The following is a 22,574-nucleotide window of genomic DNA, read 5'->3' as shown; positions in this document are numbered from 1 at the left end:
CCGCACGACGGGAATTAACAGACGCATGGAACATTCCATTTCAGAAATCGTTAGGGAATTCAATACTCCCGAGATCCGTAGTATCAAGAGCGTGCCAAGAACACCAAATTTCAGGCGTTACCTGTCACCAGGGACAACGTTGTGGCTGACGGCCTCCACTTACCGACTGAGCGCATTGGCGTTGGCGTAGAGTTGTCAGTGCTAACAGACAAGCAACACTGCGTTAAAGAACAGCAGAAATCGATGTGGGACTTACGACGAAAGTATCCGTTAGGAGAGTGCGGCAAAATTTGGTGTTAATAGGCTACGGCAGCAGACGACCGACGCGAGTGCCTCTGCTAACAAAAAAAAAAAAATGGTTCAAATGGCTCTGAGCACTATGGGACTTAACATCTGTTGTCATCAGTCCCCTAGAACTTAGAACTACTTAAACCTAACTAACCTAAGGACATCACACACATCCATGCCCGAAGCAGGATTCGAACCTGCGACCGTAGTGGTCGCGCGGTTCCGGACTGAGCGCCTAGAACCGCTAGACCACCGCGGCCGGCCCTCTGCTAACAGCATGACATCGTCTGCAGCGCCCTCATGGTCTCGTCACCGTATTGGTTCGATCCTAAACGACTGGAAAACCATGGCCTGGTCAGGTAAGTCCCGATTTCAGCTGGTAAGAGCTGATGGTAAGTTTCGAGTGTGGTACAGGATCCACAAAGTTGTCAACAATGCACTGTGCAATCTGGTGGAGGCTCCGTAATGGTGTGAGCTGTCTTTACACGGAATGGATTGGGTCCTCTAATCCAACTGAACCGGTCATTGACTGGAAATGGTTGTGCTAGGCTACCTGTAAACTATTTGCAGCCATTCATGAACTTCATGTTTCCAAACAACAATGGAACTTTTATGGATGACAATCCGCCATGTCGCCGAGCCACAATTGTTCGTGATTGATTTGAAGAACATTCTGGACAGTTCGAGCGAATGATTTGGGCACCCAGATCGCCTGACATGAATCCCATCGAACATTTGTGAGAGATAATCGAGACAAAATCCTGCATTAGCGAAAGTTTCGCAACTATGGACGACTATATAGGCAACATGGTTCAGTATTTCTGCAGAGGACCTCCAGCGACTTGAGTACATATCTCGTCGAGTTGCTGCACTACCCCGAGCAAAAGGAGACCCAACACGACATTAGGGGGTATTCCATGACTATTTTCATCTCAGTCATACTTCACCGCTTCCTATTCAAGTGGAATAGGTTTTGCCCTAAAACGGTTACAATGAGAAGTACCCGGTGCCATCCCTTCACAGTGGTTTGCAGAATATGGGCGTAGATATAGATGTGGACTGAAAAGAGGTAGAAGAATACAGTAGCAGGCGAATGTGTAGATTTGATGGATGAAGTAGTGAAGGTAGCAGGGGATCAAATAGGTAAAAAGTCGAGGCCTTATTGAAATCCTTGGATATCACACGAGATGTTTAAGTGATAATGGAGAAAATATAAAAATGAAGCAAATGAAGCAGACAAAATGGAATCGAGACTTCTAAAAAATGAGATTAACAGAAAGTGCAAAATGGCTACGTATGAATGACTAGAGGAGAAATGCGAGGCAGTAGAAGCATGTATAACTAAGGGAAACATACATACTACCTACAGGAAAATTAAAGAGGCTTTTGAAGAAAAGAGCAGCAGCTATATGAATATCAAGAACTCAGATGGAATAGTGGTACGGTGCTAATCAAAGAAGGGAAAGCTGAAGTTGCAAGGAATGTACTGAGGAGCTATACAGGAAACATGATCTTGAACCCAATATTATTGTGAGAGAAGAGACAGTAGATGAGAATGGGATGGGAGATATAATACTATGAGAAGAATTTGACAGAGCCTGAAAGGCCTAAGACGATACAAGGTTTATGGAATAGACGACATTCGCTAAAAATTGTGATATTCTTGTGAGAGCTATGACAAAACTATTCCTTCTGGTATGAGACAGTCTCAATACCTATCTTTATAGTATTTGTAGACTTGAAGAAAACTTTCCACTGTGTTAAACGGTACATACTCGTTAAATTTATGAAGTTAGCAGGGGTAAAATACATGCCGGAAAATGTAATTTACAGCTTGTACGGAAACCAGACGGCAGTTACAACAGTCGGAGGGTATGGAATGGAAGCAGCAGTTGAGAGGTGAGTGAAACAGGGTTGTAGCCTCTCTCCAACGTTATTCAACTTGTAAGCAGGAAAGGAACCAAAGACAAACTTGAAGGAATTAAAATTCGGGGAGAAAGAATAAAGATTTAGAGGTTTGCTGATCAAATTGCAATTTTCTCAGAGACAGCAAAGGACTTGGAAGAGCAGTTAAACGGAATTGGCAATGTCTTGAAAGGAGGATATAAGATGAAGATGAACAAAGGAAAAACAAAGGTAATGGAATATACTGGAATTTAATCAGTCGATGCTGAGAAAATCAGATAAGGAAATGCGACACTAGAAGTAGTAAATGAGTTTTTCTTATGATGGCCGAAGAAAGGAGGATATAAATGCGGAGTGCAACGGCAAGATAAGCATTTCTGAAGAAGAGAAATTTGTTAACATCGAATATCAATCTAAGTGCTAGGATGTCTTCCCCGAATGTATTTGTCTGGAGTGGAGCCTTATTTGGAAGTGAAACCTGGATGATAAGCAATTCTGACAAGAAGAGAATAGAAGCTTTTGAAATGTGGTACTAAAGAAAAATACTGAAGATGAGATGTGTAGATTGCGTAATTAAGAGAAGGTACTGATCAGAATTGGGGAGTAAAGAAATCTGTGGCACAACTTGAGTATAAAAAGGGATCAGTTGATGGGACATTTTCTGAGATATCAAGGAATCATCAGTTTAGTACTGGAGGGAAGTGTGGGTGGTAAAAAACTATAGAGGGGGACCAGAGATATATACAGTAAACAAGTTCAAATGGGTATAGGTCGCAGTAGTCATTCGAAGATGAAGAGGCTTGCCCAGGATAGAATTGCATTAAAACATTCTATGGACTGAAGAGCACTACAGCAACATATACAGAGCGAGTTTGCTAAGTGGAGATAGATTACAGGAAACTAAACCTGAAAGGATAAGGAGTAAAAACTGTCATATCGACATATGACCGGAAATGAGTTCCAAGCGAGGTGCTTCCACTTGAAAACAGAAATAAGAGATCTTTGAGAGTGTAGGTTTCATTGATTGAAAGCACATGGGAGGACACAACAAGTGAGTGATTTGTGCTAGTATTTTAGCTCCCCCTCAAGAAGGCAGTTAGCTGGGCCACCATCATGCCAATAATCCTCGACCACACAGTAAGGATGAACCAGTGCTGATGGTTCGCTGCCACTACAATATGGAGATTCTCCGTAGCTTACAGGTGGCTTTAGTTTAACAATACTTCCCTTGGTAGAGGCAGACTCATCCAGAAGTAGGATAGATGACAGAAATCCCGGATCGCTGGTGGCCTGTGTGATGAACCAGCGAAAAAACCGTCGCTGTGGAGGCAAGTCCTTAGGTGATGAGGTCTGCGCGCATTGTAAGTGATACGGACTGTGGCAGTTGTGGAGAATGTTCCACATAGCCGTCTAGCTTATTCCATGTTGGTGGGCCACATGCCTGGTACTGACACCGTGTTCACTGTCAAAAACCTTTAATTTCCCCTTCAGGCAGGTGCACCTCCCTTGAAACGCACTTCCGGCCCCAAGTCCATTTCACGATTTTGCTCCTTATTATCTCAGGCTTGGTTTACCTGCAGATTGTGCTCATTAAGCAAAATCACCCTGCATATCTTAAATGAAGGTGCAAATTGCTCGAAATGCACATAAAGTCAACGGACTGACTGACAGCAAACTCCTACACTGCCTAATTTATCCAGCAACTGGCTCGGAAACATATGGCCTTCATGCCTTCATTACACTGTGTCTCGATAGTAATCAACACACAAAGTGCATTTTATTAGTATGATCATTACATAAGGAGCAGTCAAATGAAAACGCGACAGATGGAAATAAGCAGGTGAACTGTTTATTATTTCAGTAGTAACCACCATAACCTACTATTAATACATTATCACAATGTGAGAGAAGACAGTCAATGCCTTTACGGAAAGATGTTGGTGACTGCGTAGGGAACCATGTTTTACCAAGGTGTGCACCATCTTGTCTGCAAAGCAAGTCGACGGTCACATGTTGCCAAGATTGTTTCGATTAAGTTGCAGAAGTTTTGCTGGGAAGCCCTTACACATCCTGCAGACAGTCCCGATCTCTCCCCATGCGATTTCCATATTTTTGATGCCTTGAAGAAAGTCATTCCTGTCCACCGATTTGCTTCTTACGATGTGGTGTGCACCTAGTACATTCGTGATTCCCTAGCCAACCTCAAACATTTGCTATGAAGGCATTGATAATCTTGTCTCACAATGGTATGTATGTTTTAACAGTTATGGCGATTACTTTTGAAATAATAAACAGCTTACTAAGTTTTTTTCCCAGCTGTCGCGTTTTCATTTGGCTGCCCCTTATAATACGACTTTTATGGTACTTAATTATAAAAAGTAACTATTTTCTTTTGACGAATTTCGATAAGCATCCATAGCAGCAATAATCCTGCCCCACTGCCGTCATTAATAAATAAATATGACAAAAAAGAGCAAATACTGTAATATTAAATATTCAGTCTTAACGAAAAATGTAAACAAAGCTGTCATATCATCGTTAATTTTCTATTTCGGTTTGACGCTACCCACAAGCGAAGTATGCTTGAAAGGTTGACGTACATAGGTGGACAGGGATTTATTTGGGGATTATTTTAGAATGAGCGGAAATTTCATGATACTAGAGCGAAGCAGTCGCGTGTGACATCTGTGGAATAGTCGATTTAGGGAAGTGACAGTAGTACCTCTGAACTTGTGTATCTTTGTGTCAGTTGTAGAGCAAAGAGTATTTGTGTGTTGAACATACAATAAGCTGGCAGAAATTTAAGCAGAGTACACATTGGAGGAGGATTTTGCTGAAGAAAACTGTTATCAATTATTAATCTGACGGAAGGGCTTATACATGCAGCAATGATAGAACGGAGAGAATGGATTTGCAATATGGGTATGTTTTTAAGGTAATAATTGTTTTGCTGGCGCGTTCTGATATTGTTAGCGATTCTTGTAACAGAACAGTCCACCTTCCCACCCCACTTTAGGTCATTTCAACTTAATTCATTTTAGTTTGCCTAATCGTAAAAGCACTGCCTTGTAAGACTTTTGTAAAGAAAGTAAAGTTTTTGGTTTTCTGTGAATTTTATGTTCCTGTGAAATAAAAGTATAAAATACTGCATTGTCATTCTAATGAACGGATAATTATTTTCATTTCAAGTAAGAAGTGTTTTTTTAGTATGAGAAAATCATTCCAATCTTTCTCCCAGTAATTTAGTTTTACTTTAGCATATTTTAGCTTGTGTGATTTCTTCATGGTGTGTTGCTGCTGCTAATTATGCTGTAATTTTTCAGGTGAAAATATTTTCATATTTTGTTGATTGTTTCGTTTCTCATCTGACGTTTTCATTGCGCAAATTCGAAGCATTTTCTTTGTAATTCTGATCTTTAATGGGTCAGTGAACAGTGTGTGTCTCATAGTGTTGCTGCGGAATTTTAGTGTTTCAATTTTTATTGGCAAAGCACAGTTTGATTGTAGTAGTGGTTTTTGAGTAATAGTTACGAACGCCAATTAGTTTCGTCTTTATTTAAATGTTCAGGGTTAGGTTTCTTGCACATTAGTAGCGTCTTTGTGGACCTGGTCGGTTTTAACTGATAATAGCTCTAGAGGCCGACAGCGAATTAGCAGTATGTAAATATGAGTGAAACAAAAAGGAATTTGTATGCTTTTAGCCCTTTAAATATGGTACAACATTGTTTTACCGACAGAAGATGGAAGAATCAATTAATACGAAAAAGTAAATATATGTATGTATAAAATAAGAATAAATATGCTTTACACAGCAACAAAAGATCGAGTACTAGAGAATTATTAAATCGCAACTGATGTGAGAAACAGGTATCACAGTCGTACGATTTCTGTCGCCTTGGGACACAGTAGGACAGTACTGACGGTCCAGTAACAAGCACGAAAATAGACAAATTGCCAAATAACTTACAAGCAGAAAAGTTGATGCGTTACAGGGTGAGACGAACGCAAAAGGGCAGATTAAGGCCAGTTTTACGCGAGCGACTTTCTACCTTTCTGGTAAGTGCATGTTACGTGCTTGTATGTAAATCAGCCGCCTATCACGTAGCGAGTGGCTCAGTGATGTTAGTGATCAGTTGACCGTCTCAGGAGTGTAGTTCTAAGATTTTGAATATGCTGCACACCGCACATGCGCAGTAACAGGGGAATGTGGCTTCGTCCGCTAATATAAGACATTAACATATTATTACTAAAATCACTCCTGTCATAATAATGTAGTTTATGTCTTCTTAATCTTTCGTTTGTTGTTCGCTTTGTTCTCATCACACTATGGAAAGGTTGCTCGAACGCATTAATTTTTCATTTTAATGTTCTTTCATAAAAGACGAAATACCTGAAAGCAAAAAGTCATTTACTACATATACTGTCTGGACAAGGAAAAAGACTACACTATGCATAAATAAGAACATAAACGGATAGATATTTTAATAGTAACTTTTTCACTAGTAAAAAAAAGTTGGATCCAGTTAAATAAGAAAATAATTTTCGATGTTTTCTGACACTTAGAAAGAAAAGAAGAAACAAACTGGTATAAAATGCGCCATTTTCTGTCTTCTTAAGGTTGTTATATGTGTTTGTAACTACACATTTTCTCGAGTAAATAAATTTAGACATTCTTATATGTTTGGATCACATTTTTCCTATTCTTTTACCTCTTAGAAGTGTGGAGAATTTACCATATGTCTGTTGTCAAGATCCTCCGATATAAATTTTGTTATTATCATTAGCAAACTCTTATCGTTCTTGACCTTACCTTTCAATTTTTTCGTGAAAAGGATGGTCGTTGAGAACCTCACATTCACCTTTCAGGTACCAAACTCCACAGCAGGCAGGGCTGATGAAACACGCCCTTTTGGTTCTGCCGCGTAAACGAAATCGAAAGCTTGTGACGAGCGAAATTTAGTACAGGAATTAAACGCCAGGGGCGCTGCAGTAGACTTATTTGCCACTAGTAGCCGATTGAGACAAGAAAGTCGTTCGTGTAAAAGAGTCTTAATGGGGAATGTACGTAAAATTGGTCAAAAATGTTGAAAATTTTTGTCACCTTTTAGATTAGATTAGATTAGATTTACTTTCATTCCAATTGATCCGTAGTGAGGAGGTCCTCCAGGATGTGGAACATGTCAGAAAAACAACAATACATGACAAATATTTACAACTAAAACAAATAAGCTAATGTACCATTCCACAGGTCCCAAGTGGAATGATCGTCATTTTTTAATGAACACTAAGAGTCATTTTACAAATACTATTGCACTGAATTTAAAATAAAAAAGTTTTTTATTTATTTATAAGGTAAGAAACATGTAATACAACTACTGTAATACTTATTTACAATGAACACATTACTGCACTGAAATGGTGCAGAAGTTAGATTATACTTACACACTTACACACACACAAGCACACACACACACACACACACACACACAAATTTTCAGTGAACACATTACTGCACTGAAATTGTGCAGAAGTTATGTTGTACTTATATACAAATCAGTTGGTTTTCCTAAGAAATTCATCAATGGAGTAGAAGGAGTTGGCCACCAATAACTCCTTTAGGCTTCTCTTAAACTGAATTTCATTGGTTGTTAAGCTTTTTATGGCTGCTGGCAAGTTATTGAAAATGTGTGTTCCTGAATAATGCACACCTTTTTGTACAAGACTAAGTGACTTTAAATCCTTGTGAAGATTATTCTTATTTCTAGTATTGATTCCATGAATTGAGCTGTTGGTTTGAAAAAGTGATATATTTTTAATGACAAATTTCATTAAGGAATAAATATATTGGGAAGCTGTAGTTAGTATCCCTAGTTCCCTAAACAGGCTTCTGCAGGATGTTCTTGAGTTCACACCGCATATAATTCTTACTGCACGTTTTTGTGCCCGGAAAACTTTAGCTTGGCTTGATGAATTACCCCAGAAAATAATCCCATATGACATTATGGAATGAAAGTAAGCATAGTATGCCAGCTTTTTCATTTTTATATCCCCTATGTCTGACAAAATTCGCATTGCAAACAGAGATTTGTTAAGACGCTTCAGCAGTTCTGTGGTGTGCTCCTCCCAGTTGAATTTATTATCAAGCTGTAATCCCAAGAATTTAACACCGTCCACTTCTTCTATCTTCTTGTCATCATATGTTAGACATATACTCTTGGGACACCCCTTACAAGTTCTGAACTGCATGTAGTGTGTTTTTTCAAAGTTTAGTGACAAAGAATTGGCTAGGAACCAGTGATTAATGTCCACAAATATTTTATTGGCTGATCTTTCTAAGACTACACTTGATTTGCTATTTATTGCAATGTTTGTATCATCAGCAAACAAAACAAACTTGGCATCTGGTAATGTTACTGATGAAAGGTCATTGATATACACAAGAAAAAGTAAGGGCCCCAAAATGGAACCTTGTGGGACCCCACATGTAATTAGTTCCCAGTTGGATGATGCCTGATAGCTTGATACATGTCTCTTTCCTAATAACACCCTTTGTTTCCTGCCAGAGATATAAGATTTGAACCATTTTGCAGCATTTCCTGTTACACTATAATATTCTAGTTTACTTAAAAGGATATTGTGATTTACACAGTCAAATGCCTTTGACAGATCACAAAATATACCAGTTGCCTGCAATTTTTTGTCTAATGAATTAAGTACATTTTCACTGTAAGTGTAGATAGCCTTCTCAATATCAGAACCTTTTAGAAATCCAAACTGTGACTTTGACAGTATGTTATTTGAGATAAGATGGTTATAAAGACGACTGTACATTACTTTTTCGAAAATTTTTGAGAATGCTGGCAACAGTGAAATTGGACGGAAATTTGATGCTATTTCTTTATCTCCCTTCTTAAACAGTGGCTTAACTTCAGCATATTTCAGCCATTCGGGAAATATTCCACTGATAAACGACTGGTTACACAGATAGCTTAATATGTTACTTAGCTCAGAATCACATTCTTTAATTAACTTTGTTGATATTTCATCATACCCACTAGATGTTTTTGATTTTAAAGATTTTATGATGGACGTTATTTCTGTTGGGGTAGTGAGGGTCAAATTCATACTATGGAAGTTACTTGAAATGTCTGGTCTAAGGTAATCCATAGCAGCATCTACCGAACCTGACAACCCCATCTTTTCAGTAACAGTTATAAAATGTTTGTTAAAAAGTTCTGCAACACTATACACATCTGTCACCAATGCATCATTTACTCTTAATGCTATTTGTTGCTCTTCATGTCTGGTTCTACCGGTCTCCTCCTTCACTATATCCCATATTGTCTTTATTTTGTTATCTGATATGACTATCTTTTCCTTGTAATATATTTGCTTTGACATCCGTATTACAGTCTTTAATATTTTGCAGTATTTCTTATAATGTGCTATAGCATCAACATTGGAAATGTTTCGGATTGACAGATACAGTTTTCTTTTTGTTTTACAAGATACCCCTATTCCTCGAGTAATCCATGGCTTCTTTGTAGACTTTGCTCTAACCTTGGTAAGTTTTGGGGGAAAGCAGTGTTCAAATAAGGTAAGCACTTTATTAGCAAAAATGTTATATTTTTCATTCATGCCATGAGCACTGTAAACATCAGTCCAGTGAATGTCTCTGAGGAGTGTCCTAAAATAATCAATTTTTGGCTTACTGATTACCCTCTTGAGCTCAGATTTAACAGATTTTATATCCTATTCAGTATTAACATTTAACAGAAGGAACTGCATGTCATGGTCTGAGAGGCCATTGACTATTGGTTTTGTAATATAATTTTGTTCATTTGACTTTTCTATAAAGATATTATCAATGGCTGTTTGTGAGCAAGTGGTTATCCTAGTGGGGAACTTTACTGTGGGAATTAAGTTGAATGATAGTGTTACTAACTCAAATAGGTTCTTGTTGGGAGAGTCTTTAAGGAAATCTACATTGAAATCACCAGCAACCACTATTTCTTTGTTTTTGGTTGTTAAATGGGCCAGTACAGCTTCAAGGTGGTTTACAAACAGATTAAAGTTACCTGCAGGTGCTCGATATACACTTAATATTATGAAAGATTTTTTGTGAAAATCTAATTCTGTTGCACATGCTTCCATATGCTGTTCTAGGCAAAATTTATGAATGTCTATGTTCTTAAATTTATGACAGTTCCTGATAAGCATGTTAGAAATTACGTCTCTAGCTTTCAGAGTTTAGTTCACACTGCTTCAACCAATGCATAGAGCCATGCCCCCTTTTCTACACAACTCTGTCATTGTTTGCAATGTTTTATGATTTCCCGTGGTCAGAGAATCATCTGCAGAGTATAGAGGGCAGTGAGCCAATTTGCAGTGTGTTCGTTATCTTTGCCTGCTGCTGTCTATCTTTGCCTGCTGTTATTGTCTGTGGTGTTGAAATACAAACCTTTATTGTTTTGTTGTTACTGGAAGAAGCATTAGTGTCTGTAAAATTTGTGACTGAATTACCGTCCAAAATGCCAAGATATAACAGTAAGGTTTTCAAGAAAGTGACTGAAAATCGTTATTTATGTTTAAATAAATAGTTTCACCAAGAGAGTGAACGTAATTCAGCGGAAGATAATCGTGAACCTAGCAAGACAAGCAGTTCATGGAAGAAGCGTGGAACTGATTTAGAGTTTCGATCTATTAAAAATGAACTGAATAATGGTTTTAGGATAATCGATTTAGAAATTATGTGTGTCATAATTAACCATTTGCGTTCATGTGGTAACTGTAGCAATTAATCTTTAAGGTTATATGACAGCAATGACAGGGAGGGTATTGTTTGTAATATGACTTCAAACTAACATACAGTTCAAAAGGTCGATCACTAAGAATTTGGTGTATGAAGCGAACATTAGATTCTGCTATGGAGTGAGATGCGTTGGTGTTGGAAGGGAAGGTAGCAGTTTGTTTTGTACAATAATGAATATGCCACCTTCACCTGCTAGATACACAATACTAAACAATCATCTTGTGGATGCCTTGAAATCAGAATGCAATAGCTTTTTGTCAACTGCAGCGAACAAGGCAGTCAGTTTTATTCAAAACAGACTTTCAGACAGAAATAAATAACCTTTGCCTTCTACTGATCTGTGTGTTTCATATTGTAGCACTGAATGAAAAGGGACCACACCTCTCTATATGGTGTTTAATCTGACATAAGTGTTGAAACTAGAAAAATTTTGGATATGCAGGTGATGAACAAATATGCGCTACTTGTGCTCAAAGAAGACACCAGATGATAAGTAAGAAGAGGAACAGTGGAAAATGGAACACGGAACAGCCTGCGTAAGAGTAGTGGGATGGAGCTCGCAGGAATGAAATTAATATTTCGACAAAGTGAAGTGGAATATTAAGTTAAATATGTGAAATATCTTGGTGATGATGATTCTAGTGCTTTCAGGTCATTTGTAGAAAGTAAAGCTTATGGAAATTAGTACAACATAGAAAAGTTTGAATGTGTGCAGCACATTCAAAAGAGGATTGTGGAAGGCTTCTGAAACTGAAACGTGAATGCAGAGGTGTAAAACTCAAAGATGGAAAGCCACTTGATGGGCCACAATGTCTCCCTAGTAAAGAGGTCCACAATTTGCGATACATTATGACAAACAAATAAGAGAAACACAGGAGATCTGAAGGCAATGCAGAAGGCAATTTTTTTCCACCAGTTGTCAACTGAGGTTAAGCCTGTTCATGAACTGTGTGATATATCTTAGTGCAAATACAAGCAAGCAAAGGCAGAAAATAAAACCAATTTACATAAACACAGTCTTCCTGAATAAGTCTTAAATGTCATGAAGCCAATATTTCAGTTGTCAAGCGTTCAGTGATGGTAACACTGGAAGAATCAGGATCCTTACGAGACTAGGGTTTGTTGCAGGCTGCTTCGCTGAAAATCTATTGCAAAAGGTAGATAACACGCGTAATACTACTTCTGAAATGTCAGTGAAGGATATTGCCAAAAGGGCACATCCAGAAGAATCTGACTAGAAGAAAAGGGCCAAGAAGGCCAAATGTGTGGTTATGGCTAACATTAAGGTACTTGTTTTTGGCTTAAATCGTAATGAAATCTTCTTTTTGAATTTCCCGCAACTTACATTTTCAGTACATAAAGAACATTTTCTGCTCAACCCTTGCAGATAAAAAGGCGAAATTTGCTATAGACTTTGTAGATACTGTAACAAAACTTTCCGTGATACAAATGTTTTCAAAGTACATTATTTCCAATTTTCTTTAAAATTTTGGGAAGCAAAACTTGCTTGCGTGAGAGTTCTAAGAATGATATTAAAAATGGTAAACAGATTTGTTTAATCACTAAAAAGAACTTATCACGTTGTGAGCGTGATAAGTAATCTTTGAGAAAATGTTCCTGAATGATAGTCTGTGTTTAAAAATGTCCAGCATCGTCTCGGTCAAGTCATGTGATACAAAAATTGAAAAATTTCAGATTGTAGCGTTTACCATAAGGTCAAATTGTCCGCCCCGGTAGCTGAGTGGTCAGCGTGACAGACTGTCAATCCTAAGGGCCCGGGTTCGATTCCCGGCTGGGTCGGAAATTTTCTCCGCTCAGGGACTGGGTGTTGTGTTGTCCTAATCATCATCATTTCATCCTCATCGACGCGCAGGTCGCCGAAGTGGCGTCAAATCGAAAGACCTGCACCAGGCGAACGGTCTACCCGGCGGGAGGCCCTAGCCACACGACATTTCCATTTCCAACATGTGCAAAATTTGGTTCAGTTATCTCTCAAACAGCAAAAGTTACGTTAGCTTATACTTGCCATTTTCCCATACATCCCCTTTTAATCAGTTGCACCGGTTGTGTTTCTCTTCGCCTCGTGACACACGGTGAGTGCCAGGCGTCGCTAATATCCCACCGGCGAGTGGTGGCGTAGCGGCAGTCATTAGGCGCCGATGACGTCAGCGGGTGACGAATTCGCACGGCAGGCGCCGACCCGTGCTCCGCCGTTTTAGACTGTAGGCGCCTCAGACGCAACAGTGCGCTCACCCGCTGCTCCTTTTATTTTCGGCAACGGCTGTTGCCCGTGAGCGTCTGAAGCAGGAAAGCAGAGTACGAATGAACCAGTTAAACAAATGAACGCCAGCAGAAGAATGATGTGGCGTCGGCGGATAATGAAGCAATCAAAGGTTGTCCTTGGTAGAGTCGTAACTGAATTTATGGATCCAGTTGCCTGCTACGCCAGAATTGTGATTTATTTTACCAGGCAAACAGACGCTACCTCGAGAATTCCACCGTGCCGCAGTCTTTTACCACCTACAGCAGAAAATAAAATAAAAGTAATGTTCTTTGCACAAATAAGATACTTACCTAGAACTATATATAATAATTTTGTACATGACGTCATGATAGATTATATATGAAGATTTCGTTTAAAGTGCAGTCGAAACGGAAATCAGTTTTCCATAAAACACTAGCAGTTTCACTTAATTAAGACATCCTCAGACATATTCCTTGATGTTATTCATATGCATGACATTCGTCGTCCAGTTCGCTATCACAGATGAAGTGCTAGCCATCAGATCACAATTTCTATTCAGATTTCGCAGGAGGATCTATGCCATGATAATATGTCAGGATGGCCTCGTTATATGGACACCCGTAAAGTTTACTTCATTTTTTAAAAATTAGGTTGTCCTTTAAATTAAATATTATGTATGTTGTCACATATAAGTTGTTGTTATTGTATCATCATCGATGTGTCCGATGCTTATGTTAAACCGATTTTCCAAATCGACATCCTCACTGAAATTAGAATCGTAAATAAACCAAATAATGAACTACAAACCGCATCTAGAATTACTATTTTAAAAGACCCAACGTACACAATCGTGGAAACGTGTGAGGAAGACGTCCAGCATACAATCATCAAGTTCTTACGAATATGCAGAAATTTTCCTATATAACCTATGACTAGCTTGTTAGTGATCTACTAGTCACTAAAATCAAAACTTCAGTTGTCCATCCTGCTTTTCCTATGCCGACAGTTATGCACTAACACTTACATCCCAAATATTTCGCAAAGTACTCATCACACTCAAGCAAGGTTTTTGGCAACTGATGAGACACGAAGGAACAAGTATTTAGCTGTGGGGGTAGCGCGCGAATCTTTCTGAACTATTGAGATCGTTTATTCTTAAATGAATAACGAAAGGCTTTAAAATGTCAGCAAAAGCTTTTCGCAGTACTAGTCAACATGCAACAACCACTGCTAAATCAATAGGAGTTCTGCACAATTTATGTATTGATCACCGAATAAGAAGTCACCAGCAGATGAATTAACGACTTTGTTTGACATATTTCAAGAAGAACCGATCATCAGATCGTCATGAACATCTTGGTGCTCAGAATTATAAAGACAGTATACACTATGTGATCAAAAGTATCCGGATACATGGTTGAAAATGACTTACAAGTTCGAGGCGCCCTCCATCGGTAACGCTGGAATTCAACATGGTGTTGGCGCACCCTTAGCCTTGATGACAGCTTCCACTCTTACAGGCATACGTTCAATCAGGTGCTGGAAGGCTTTTTGGGGAATGGCAGCCCATTCTTCACGGAGTGCTGCCCTGGGGAGAGGTATCGATGTCGATCGGTGAGGCCTGGCACGACGTCAGCCTTCCAAACCATCCCAAAGGTGTTCTATAGGATTCAGTTCAGGACTCTGTGCAGGCCAGTCCATTACAGGGATGTTACTGTCGTGTAACCACTCCGCCACAGGTCGTGCATTATGAACAGATGCTCGATCGTGTTGAAAGATGCAATCACCATCCCCGAATTGCTCTACAACGGTGGGAAGCAAGAAGGTGCTTAAAAGATCAATGTAAGCCTCTGCTGTGATAGTGTAACGCAAAAAAACAAGTGGTGCAAGCCCCCTCCATGAAAAACATGAACACACTATAACACCACCGCTTCCACATTTTACTGTTGGCACTGCACACGCTAGCAGATGACGTTCACCGGGTATTCGCCATACCCACACCATGCCGTCGATCGCCACATTGTGTACCGTGATTTGTCAGTCCACACAACGTTTTTCCAGTGTTCAATCGTCCAATGTTTACGTTCCTTGCATCAAGCGAGGCGTCGTTTGGCATTTACCGACGTGATGTGTGGCTTACGAGCAGCCTCTCGACCATGAAATCAAAATTTTCTCACTTCCCACCTAACTGTCATAGTACTTGCAGTGATTTCTGACGTAATTTGGAATTCCTGTGTAATGTTCTGGATAGATGTCTGTCTATTACACATTATGACCCTCTTCAACTGTCAGCAGTCTCTGTCCGTCAACAGACGGGGTCGGCCTGTACGCTTTTGTGCTGTACGTTTCCCTTCACGTTTCCACTTCACTGTCACATCGGAAACAGTGGCACGAGCGATATTTAGGAGTGTGGAATTCTCGCGTACAGACGTATAACACAAGTGACAACCAATCACCTGACCACGTTTGAAGTCCGTGAGTTCCGCGGAGCGCCCCATTCCGCTCTCTCACTATGTCTAATGACTTCTGAGGTCGCTGATACGGAGTACCTGACAGTAGGTGGCAGCACAATGCACCTAATACGAAAAACGTATGTTTTTGGGGTGTCCGGATTCTTTTGATTATATAGTGTATAAGAAACAAAGCTGTCATGGCAGATTCAGAGTCCGTGGATCCCAAACACTCGAGCAGTACTGGTGTCCTGTATGTAGTCCCCTTTACAGATGAACCACACATTCTTAAAATTCTGCTATGAACCGAACTCGACCATTCGCCTTCCTTACTGTCGATGTTTACGTGCTCCCTCCAGTCCAATCCGCTTTGCAACATTATGCCTAGGTATTTAATCGACGTGACTGTGTCAAGATGCACACTACTAATGTACTCGAACATTATGAGTTTGTTTTTCCTACTCATCTGCATTAACTTAAACTTCCCTGCCATCCATGGCACCAACTAGAAATGTTGTCTAAGTCATCTTGTATCCTTCTACAGTCACTCAACGACGACACCTTCCATTCACCACAGCATCAGCAGTGAACGGCCGCAGTCTGCTGTTTACACTGTTCACCAGATCATTTATGTATACAGAAGATAACAGCGGTCCTGTCACACTTTCTAAATTAGACGAGCGGTCTAAGGCGCTGAGTCATGGACTATGCGACTGGTCCCGGCGGAAGTTCGAGTCCTCCCCCGGGCATGGGTGTGTGTGTTTGTCCTTAGGATAATTTAGGTTAAGTAGTGTGTAAGCTTAGGGATTGATGACCTTAGCAGTTAAGTCCCATAAGATTTCGCACACGTTTGAACAACACTTTCTAAAAGCTATGCCAAAGATTGAGTTCCAGAAATGTTTCAGAAATTGAAAATAGCAGTGGTTAAGTGTATAATACCTAATAGGGACTAATTTGAAGGGTTTATCGTTGATGTAGACGAATAAATAATAGTGTTTCCTAAAAATATAAATTGCCGATTTTACGCACCTAGTATGAGAAACAGGTTCCAACAATCGCTCTTGCTATCTGCCTGCGTTGTAGTTTACGGAAGGTGGGTGCGAACAGTTACAGATTGTGACCTGTTGTGTTCAATGACCTAGCACATTACTCAGTTTTACACATAAGTTTTATCTATTTAGACGTGCATTTCGTGATATACAAAGCGGGTTCAAAAAGTTTTGCACAGCATTTGGTAAACGGGAGCCAACATCTCATTCGCCAGTGACCACCTTTCATGGCACATAATACAAGAGCCAATAGGCAACAGAGGTTACGCTCTCCCTCCACCGCAATAACCTACTACAATAAAGGTCCCCGTCCTTCTTCCTTAAGTGACGAATGAAATGAATTATCTTTTTTAAAATTATGACGTAATGGCATGCGCAGTGTACAGTAATAACAAAATATAAGGGATACTGCATAATTGGAACGCACCAGTAGACACAGAAGAAGGCCGCTGCAGCCATGGCCGAAACGTTGGTTTTCTCCAGCAGTAGTTTTATACAATATAATGCGGTACCGCCGGCCGGAGTGGCCGAGCGGTTAAAGGCGCTACAGTCTGGAACCGCACGACCGCTACGGTCGCAGGTTCGAATCCTGCCTCGGGCATGGATGTGTGTGCTGTCCTTAGGTTAGTTAGGTTTAATTAGTTCTAAGTTCTAGGGGACTTATGACCACAGCAGTTGAGTCCCATAGTGCTCAGAGCCATTTTTTTAATGCGGTACCATACCCAGAAAGCCAACGGCGTTGCTACAGTGGTAACACCGGTTCCCGTCAGATCACCGAAGTTAAGCGCTGTCGGGCTGGGCAAGTACTTGGATGGGTGACCATCCGGTCTGTCGAGAGCTGTTGGCAAGGGGGGTGCACCCAGCCCTAGTGAGGTAAACTGAGAAGCTGCTTGATTGAGAAGGAGCGGCTCCGGTCTCGTAAACTGACATACGGCCGGAAGAGCTATGTGCTGACCACATATCCCTCCATATCCGCATCCAATGACGCGTGTGGGCTGAGGATGACACGGCGGTCGGTCGGTCCCGTTGGGCCTTCCAAGGCCTGTTTGAAGGTAGAGTTTATACCCAGAAAACCTTTATGCCGTATGTTGTAAGTGAAAGCTGTACTGCAGACGAATGGGTCGCCGTCAGCGGTAATGGCGCCGCCACCACATGGTTCCCCATGGGCACCGCACAGTGTGGCTAAAGGCGCTCTTCAATTGGAATGTCCTTTCCCCGTAAAGGAGCTAGTTTTTTCAAGTTGGTTCCCATCCTGATGGAGGAGTATGGTAATGGATACGCGGGGTGAACTTGAAGGGAGGACGAGCGAAAGTTCAGGGATCCCTGATGTTGATCCACCTCGGGTAAGGGGAAACCCAAACCAGAGCTGCCATGTATGATAGTGTACTTGAAGTAGCTGCAAATCGAATGCTATTTACCGAAGGAAAAACGGATCTGATAATAAATATCCGTGCACAAAAGCTAGATCAGCTACAAATCACTTATGGCTCATGCTGTATTTCCACAACCAGTCATGCTGCATCAACTCTTCTGCCAAGCTATAAACGAGAGTTGTGGCAGTGTGGTGGCATATGCTGACTTCTCGTCACCATTCACTGTTGATGAGCTAGGACGATTTCCATTGTCAAGTAGCTTTGTGCAACATCACTGAATTTTTTTATTGCTGTTAAATGTCTCATGCATTCATTAATTCATAAACATTTTTTGAAGACCTATTTCTCGTGATTCTGTTCTAGGTTCTACAGAACCATTTACCTAAACATAACTACACATAATCTTCTTCAAGGTATTGTAGCTCTGCTTACTTTTCTTGCTTTCTAAGAAACACTCAAGTAAAATTGCGGCTTGGTGAAGACACAGTTCGTTTCTTTTTCCTTTACCCAAACATGCTGCAGAACTTTCTGTGTTATCTGCAGATGGTTTTTGTTTATTATTCTGTATCAATCAAAGCTATTATTTATTTTGTACTGGCGGACTGAAATGTAAGGAAATAGCGAGTAATTGAATACATACAGCGTTTTAAGTTTGATAAACACAACGACTTAGGACTATTGCTGCCCTCTACTGGGTCCTGCAAGTAACAGACACACAGACAAGAAGGCAGGCTCCGTTTGAACTCTGGAACGTGGTAGTGTGAGACAAATAAAGCAGGCAAGTTTTCTGTTATTTTCAGCAAATAGAAAATAATAATAATTTATTTTTATCTGGATATGTAGTTTAAACTGTAATTCATTGTATCATTGCATGGATTTTCAATCTATGTAACAGTTTAACATACGGAATTTGATCACGTTACTACGTAATGGCTGATGGTGTAACCGTACGCTGAAAGAGAACAAGTACCCATCCTGGTGAAAAAGAAGCTGAAATTAACAAGAAAGTAAAGAATAAAAGGAAACAATAGACTGGTTTGAAAAGCAAGAACGGGAAAGCCTTGCTAACCAGCCAAAGAAAAAAGAACTGAAATCACTACCTAGGAGTTGTTTTGGATCTGTAGAGAAGACAAAGAATTGTAGTGCAGTGGTCTTGGGTACTCTGCTTGGACTCATGCTGCAGGTACCGGAGAAGTCACCTCAAGACTACGTTTGTGCTGACTGCTTATCCAAGAGTCGACATTTTAAATAGTGTTGAAATGTGAAACTCAAAGCGATTACACATTCCATGTTACTGTTTAAATACATTTCACTAGTCTAATTTCCTAACATAAACTGCCAAATAATTTAAATGACGATTATTTTCACTAGTGTATACTTAACATTAGCTTCTATTCTCAAATGCACGTTCCCCAAACCACTGCAGATAATTAGCTCATTGAGTGGGGAATCGTGGAAAATCACATCTTTGTGATGTTCACAGTTAAAACTTCATTGCACTGTTTTCCAGATGTTCATTGATCAAGTGTAGTAAAATTGGAGAAATTACAGCAATCCACGTGAAGTTAGTTTTAGGTTATTTATTACGAATTTCTCAAAATAATAATATTTTGGTTACGTGCACACTGTTCCCCCGCTTCCCTTTACCACGCATTGCGTATGTTGCGCTCTTGTTTCCCTTTATTTTAGACGCTACAGTACCAATTTACCTCGCTATCTCTCTTTTTAGCAGTTGCATGTGCATTTTATTTATTTTATCAGAAAATCCTAAGTTTTTGTCTTCATCTCACGTGTTATCGTCAAGTGAGATGTCGACAGAGACCATGTGTTTCGTGGTTAAATAAGATAAAGAGTGTGTAACGGATAAAAACGGCGATAGCGTCGTAAATATGCTATAACATCACTATTCTGTTACACGCCGGTACGTGACCTTTATTTTATCTGAAAATATCTGTGTTTCCTTAATTGCACTGGGAGAACAGACGCATGTAGCGGGTGTGAGAACAAAGTTACAATTTTCTCTGGTGTGAAACAACGCAGACGAGTCGGCATTGTGCCTGACAGCTTCTCGCTTCAGAACAGAGCTCTTTCCCTAAGCTTCTCAACGGCCGCGAAATTCTAAGAACACACAGGATGCTGTGACCGTTCTTGCTTTTCGGCAGGACAGAGCACTCCCTTTGAAGTTGGTAAATTCCGTTGAGTCCCGGAAGTGTTCGCTAGCGCGACGAATCTGTTCCCCCTCCAGGGCACTGAAGTATGTGCACCCGCCATTTTGTGCTTTCTCGGAGTGAGAACATTTCGTATTCTGGGAGATCTGGCAGCCGTCCTCCACCATTTTTGTTTTACCCAATGAGCAGCGAGATAGCAATCGGTGTGCCAACCTTCAGCAAACTAAGAAATACACACTTGGCGATATTCAATAATTTTAGCAGTTTCTCCCCTGCGATTTGTGCGGTAAAGTGAAATCCTCGGTTTTCAGGCTGGTAATCGTGGTAGACTGCTCGCTCGAGGACGTCGTGTTATGGAGCGACTGAGTGTGGCTGTAGCAAGGGAGAAGAGGGGCGCTTGGTCCCTGTTCGAGTAAGTCTCTCAGTTCGCAGCAGCGCAGTTCTTTTACCTCTGAGCAATTCGCGATTAGCGTGTTCTTTAAATCGCAAACTTGCGTTGCATCTGTATTAATTCAGAACTGCGATTTAGTATTCGTTTCCTTTAATTATTGCATTTCAAAATGGTTCAAATGACTCTGAGCACTATGGGACTAAACATCTGAGGTTATCAGTCCCCTAGAACTTAGAACTACTTAAACCTAACTAACCTAAGCACATCACACACATCCATGCCCGAGGCAGGATTCGAACCTGCGACCTTAACAGTCACGCGGTTCCAGACTGAAGCGCCTAGAACCGCTCGGCGACACAGGCCGGCTAGTTGCATTTGTGAGTTGCTCAGACCAATTGGAACACCAGCTGCACGTCCGCTAACAGAGTTCCTTGTTGCTACTTCAAACCGCTCATATATAATTGGTGTACAATCCGTCATCTGGTTTAGTAAATCGAGCTTCTTTGTGAGGAATCTTTGTTAATTACTAATTTGACGATATTGCACACCCATGTTTAACCCCTGTATAGCATTTCGTGAATAGTTAATATTCCACGTTTTTTAGTTTCAAGCTAGCTTTTTGTTGTTGCACCATTCTTACAACATTTTTCTTTTTTCTTTTTTAGTATCACTCGTGCGGTTAAAGGCGCTGCAGTCTGGAACCGCAGGACCGCTACGGTCGCAGGTTCGAATCCTGCCTCGGGCATGGATGTTTGTAATGTCCTTAGGTTAGTTAGGTTTAACTAGTTCTAAGTTCTAGGGCACTAATGACCTCAGCAGTTGAGTCCCATAGTGCTCAGAGCCATTTGAACTATTTTTTTAGTATCACTGACCTCAGATTATATCTCACACTCTACACCAACGAAATAAACTAGATTTGTCAAAAGTGGTGCATTTCACTTGCTTCGCTCAACTTCACAACTTTGAACAGGCGACCCTTCATTATTGAAAGTCTTATGAATTTGTTTAGTGACATTTGTGTATATTAATCTGTGTTTTCATTGTATCAGCAATCCTTTGCAAAACAAGTAGTCCACCCAATGAGATCAATTTGGGACTTTTCAGTGGGGAGATTTGATTGTTATATTCCTTATGAATGAATAATTTGTTTTGAAGGTGTTTTCCTTTTTTCGCTGAGTTCGTGAGGTTGGCGGGCAGATTGCACGACCGCTGTCGAACCCCAGAACGTCTCATTGCAAAATAAAACACGTGTAAAAGGAGCAGAAACAGGAGGAAAGTCACATTTCAACGCGTTTTGAAACATCTGACCTGAGCTGATGGCACAAACCTTTTTTGTGGTCAAATATACAAAATGCGTATGCAAAGGTACAAAATAGCGATAGTGTCGTATTTTAACACTTCTAAAAGGGCAGGAAACGACGACGACGTGTAGAATGTAGGGCACGTGTCAAACAAGAAGCACAAAACAACTGCTAGCGTTATATGAGACAGAATAATAAACAAAGCCCACTGCAGATAGAACAGAAAGTGTTGAAATGTGTTTGTGTGAAGCAAAAATAAACAAAAGGGTGTCTTGAAAAAGGCTAGATTGCACACAAATTGTGTATATTTTTATTGTATGGTGTCGGTTCACTGACGACATGTGTGTATTGCATATACAATGGCTCCACGCATCGACTCCACGCATCACCAATGGAGACATTACTGATCTGAAGCTGGTCTTTGTACGACTGAAACCGGTTCCCACGCCAGAAAATCAAACACCATTTGCTTTCACGGCTGCCTGTCTTTTTGTTACGTTACGATACGACATCGCTGAAGTTCCGATTATGAGTTAAAAATTATTAGAAGTTTTCGACGACAAATGGCTTTACATTGATACTCAAAGCAAGG

The 22,574-nt window shown here is 40.3% G+C and overlaps 1 pseudogene; it reads left to right on the top strand.

Annotated features, from left to right (window-relative positions):
* The first annotated feature begins 17,478 nt into the window (after positions 1-17,478).
* LOC126482685 (5S ribosomal RNA) lies at positions 17,479-17,596 on the top strand (annotated as a pseudogene).
* Positions 17,597-22,574: the final 4,978 nt, after the last annotated feature.

Source organism: Schistocerca serialis, chromosome 5 (genome assembly GCF_023864345.2).
Source record: "Schistocerca serialis cubense isolate TAMUIC-IGC-003099 chromosome 5, iqSchSeri2.2, whole genome shotgun sequence".
Classification (NCBI taxonomy): Eukaryota; Metazoa; Arthropoda; class Insecta; order Orthoptera; family Acrididae; genus Schistocerca; species Schistocerca serialis.
Note: the sequence above shows the minus strand (reverse complement) of the source record. Positions and strands in the feature narration are given on the sequence as shown.